The following is a 4664-nucleotide window of genomic DNA, read 5'->3' as shown; positions in this document are numbered from 1 at the left end:
CAGTTGATTTTATAGTATGATTTTAAGAATAAAGTGGATTTATAATCTGTTGTTTTTGAAGTTAAATTCAATTTAGTTAAATTCAATTTAGTTAAATTGTTTCATTATCGTATTATTTTAGTATTAAATATTTCAGCATATTTAAAGTTCTTTGTAAAACCACCATAAAGTATCCAGGTGATTTTACTCTAGTCTGCACTTATGTGAATGTATTTCCATAGTGTATGATCAGTTAAGGTTATTTTACCCGCTTTGCACTAGTGTGAATGTATTTCCACGGTGTATGACCAGTTATGGTGATCTTAACCACTCTGTACTATTGTGAATGTGTTCTATAGTATATGACCAGATTATTAGAGGTCTTTGGGACCCTCTCTCATACTCACATACGCTTTAGGCTGTGTACTAGGGTGATTAGCTTTTGGGACAGCTCTGCATACGTATGACTAGATTATCAGATTAGAATGACTTTGCCTTGTATATCGAGATTACTCTGTACATGAGCAAAGCTATTCATTGGGTATCTTTTTGGTGTGATTTTTCAGTATTTCTACAGCTTATCAGATTTTAGATGATATAATTCAGTCTATTCAGTTCTAAGAATAAAGCTTCCAGCTTATAGTATTGAACAACATCAATATTTTATAGATTTTCATGGATGTTAGATTATTTATATTCATCATATTTTATAGTTAATGAACTAGAATAAAGAACAAAGAATTTTATGATCCAATCATGTTTCTGTTTTCAAAGTGCTACTAGTTTTCAGAATTTCTCAAAGTTTTCATAGAGCAAGAATTTTTAGAAAATATGCTTAAATGAGAAAAGTTTACTTATTTGCAAATCATCCACTCATTGAACTTTAAGCTCATATATTTTTTACCTTTTTCTTTATCAGACAGATAGCAGTCGAATTGAGCAGCTTTGAAGCTTGTCAAACCACCGAATTGAGCCACGCATCATAGGTTGTATGACATCCTTTATCAGATTATACATTATGTGTTCTTTTGGAATACAAGTATCTTAAATCAAAAAAGTTCATTAAGGGCTCATTAGATATTTGCTATCTTTAGTATATTTGAGGATCGTTGGTTGTAAAGCAATTAAATGTTGATTTGCCAGCATTTTATTTGAATAGTTTATATTTTGAGGGACTATCATACCCTATTCATATTATATTTTTTGATTTGAAGAAAATTGGTTATTGTTGAAGTGGTTTTAGTTCATATTTGAGGGGAAACTGTCAAAATTTTGTTAAAAATATTTTTCAATCAAATAAGTTAAGGTTACCTTGGTGGTGGGTTCGACATTCAGCTGGTATCTACCATCGGCGCACGACACGTGTCGAATCCATTAAGGTGATTTGGAACGGGTTGTATTAGTTGAGTCCTCAACACAAACACCTCCACATATAAGCATCAACTAGACAAGATGGCCAGCATCTCTTAAGCTAATAAATCGTCTTCTTCTATTGATAAAAATGGGAATGAAAAAGTAGAGGCTCAGTTGGAGAGGCCAAAGAAAACGAGATTGGAGATCAATAAATCTTTAGAGCCTCCTTCGCCCCCAACTTGCCAAAAAACCTTCTTCAAGGCCACCATATAAATACCCATATATATGATCCCCATCAATTCCATTAGGGTTGAAAATGATAAGGTCGAATACCCTAATAAATTCTCCAAGAAAAAAGGAGGGGCAAAGAGGTCATCTGTGAGGGGCCTACTTAAGATCAGGCTTGAAATTTCTTGGAGGCTTAGACAGAGGAGAATGACCTAATTGCTTGCAATTCTTCTAGTTAAAGTCTAGGCAGTTGCGAGATTATACTACAAATACTGGATTGAAAATATGCTTTGTGTTCCAAGTTCTACAACTTGGTTGATTTGATAGATCCGAGGGTCACCTTCCAGGCTCGTGCAACTGGTTTCATAGTTGCAGCTTAAATAAAAATGAGGCAGCTCTAAAGGATAAATAGAGAGTTCAGCAAAAAGGTGGAGGAAAATGACTGACTACAAAGACTAAGAAGGGAAAATTGATACAGCCAAATTAGAGTTAGAAGTTGATGCGACAAAGATAAAACAAGCTTTCGCATAGACGAAGTTGGAGTTCTTCTCTATGAAAACGGAAATTTGGAAAATGAAGTCATCTTTATAAAGCCGAAGTTCATATTTTGATAAAGGAGTGGAGCTTCTGATAATTCACACAAGATAGCCTTTAATACCTTGAAAGGCAGCAAATAAGGAGATAAGGGAGCTGAAGGCTCAAGTTAAGGGGATTGTATCGAAGTTACTGAGCCAAGGTAGTAACTTTAGGGAGCTAGGGAAGTAGGAGTTAATGAATACTCAAAACATTTTAATGAAACGTTTTTTATGAATGATAGACTCCGGCTATATTGGAGGAGGGTCGCATATGGTGAGGTCTTGAAAAGAATGGCTGAACTGCATCTCTACTTTGTTCTGTCAGCTTTGAAGGAAGAGTTACTTCTGGAAAAGTTGACTACTCCAGTCGAAAAAGCTTTTACCTTTACACCTTGACTCTAAAGATGCTTAGCCTCTTCTATTTACTGTTTAGCCTCTTCTTTTTTATATGTAATATTTCAAGGTGCTTCTGAGTCATGTAAAAAATTTGTTATGAATGAAATGTCCTTTTTTTATTTGACTCCTCTACTTTTATGTTTTATCATTTTTTTACAAGTATATCTGCTTCATTAAACACTATAATCAGACCTCAAAATCATCCGAATTCATTTACTTAATGTAGTGAATATCATTAGGCTCAACTAAGATATTTTAGGAGTTTTGACTTGATCATAAAAAAAAAAAATTGAGTATAACTGCTTCATCTTAAGTAATGCAATCTGAATTTCAACAATNTCTTTATATATCTTTTGAAGTACTATAACCTAGCTCCTACCCAGCTTCTTCTAAATGCGTGGAACTAGATAGCAGGGACCTTCATTCTATGAAAGGAGGCCATTATTGACGAAGACATGCCAATGCATGATTTTCAAACATTTTTTCAACCTAAGGCCTCTAGTGGGGGAAAGAATTTCTAGGGATTGTACTTTATGAATATGTTGGATCCACATTCACCCATCATATGGGACACTGTGACCTCTAATAAGAACTGGAAGCCTCTTGGTTTTAGACAAAGGGTCGGTGGCAAACGATGGGCGATGATGTGGGCTTAGAGGTGGCTCAATATCATGAATGCAGCAAGTTCTACTTTAGAGCATATAAATTTTCCTTTTATATTTAGAATATTTAGAATTTCCTCTTTTTAAGATCGTTACTTTAAGAAAGTCAATTCAAATCATAACATTTTTTGAAGCATGCATTGATGGTTTCGAAAGGTAGTAATTTGATATAAGTTGCCACATTATTTGTTTTTTAAATTTTTTCTAAGTGTTGATGACTTGTTTCTTTATTTTGTAGAGCAATATGCTGCAAATGAGTACCCAAAGCTTTTAATTTGAGGAAGATCATCTAAAAGGGTTGTTGATGTTACAACCCAATTTTTCTTAGTCAAAAATAAAAAATTGACTAGTCAAGGTCAAAGTCAATTAAGGACTAAAATGAAATAAAATATTTTATTGGGGTTTATTTTATAATTGACAATATATGAGAGTTAAATTGGATATAATTTAAAGTTGAGAATTTACTTTTATATTAAGGGAAGTTAGAAGGATTAAATGTTATATTAAAATGAAGAAGAGGGACTTCCTTTGTAATTTTGAGTAAGTGGGCCTTTGTATTATTAGAAGTGACCTATTTTTTCTCTAAACACACACACACGAAAACCAGGCAGCAACTAGGAAGAGAAAAAAATCGGGAAGAAAGGAAGGGAAAAAAAGGAAGAAAAGAAGAAAGGGAAGAAAAAAATGGTAAGATTGGATCTCTTCAAGCCTGAATTTAATCTATTTATTTGTTTCAAGTGATAAAAGAATGATTTATGTTGAATTTCTAGGGTGTTAACTTGTGGTTAAAATTTTTAGATTTATGAGATATGAGTACAAGTTGGAGTTCTAGTTTCTAGATTTTTTGAATTTCCATTCAATCAAGGTTAGTAATACTATTTTTAGTAAACCCTAAATTTCTAATTGAATGCTTGAGGAAAGATAGTTTGGGGAAATTATAAACTTGATGAAATACACACTTGAAAGGATTAATATAATGAACAAGATGTAAATTTAATTGGTTGAATTATGGTTATTAGTTTTACTAGATTTGGAGGATGGGAAAAATTATTATTATGAGGGGATGAAGGTTATTTGATGAATTAGATACTAGTGAATGGATTGGTAGGTGGAATTAGCTCTAAGTGATTAAAGGAAATTTGGGAAAAATTATTCAAGTATCGAGAAGTCAATTTTAGTATTCGATTAATAATATTAAGAGATACTTTGTATGGGAGTTGTTAAATTAGTTATTTTACATCTTATTTCAGGTGGTGACGTGAAAGCTTGGCAAGGCTTGTAAATTTACCAGATTGCTATCCAGAGATCTATGAGTGGATATAAAAACTTATTTTTCAAAATTAGTATTTATTAAATTTATGTTAGATCAGAAAACTTGTTATCTCATACAGTTGATTTTATAGTATGATTTTAAGAATAAAGTGGATTTATAATCTGTTGTTTTTGAAGTTAAATTCAATTTAGTTAAATT

The 4664-nt window shown here is 32.3% G+C and overlaps 1 long non-coding RNA gene across 1 annotated transcript; it reads left to right on the top strand.

The window, feature by feature from the left end:
- The first annotated feature begins 3844 nt into the window (after positions 1 to 3844).
- On the top strand, positions 3845 to 4626 carry LOC111381446. Its single transcript, XR_002700343.1, has 2 exons — positions 3845 to 3880; positions 4444 to 4626. It is a non-coding gene; the product is annotated as an uncharacterized LOC111381446 (long non-coding RNA).
- Positions 4627 to 4664: the final 38 nt, after the last annotated feature.

The sequence above is a fragment of the Olea europaea genome, unplaced genomic scaffold (assembly GCF_002742605.1).
Source record: "Olea europaea var. sylvestris unplaced genomic scaffold, O_europaea_v1 scaffold2308, whole genome shotgun sequence".
In the NCBI taxonomy this organism is placed as follows: domain Eukaryota; kingdom Viridiplantae; phylum Streptophyta; class Magnoliopsida; order Lamiales; family Oleaceae; genus Olea; species Olea europaea.
This window is presented reverse-complemented; position numbering and strand designations above follow the sequence as displayed.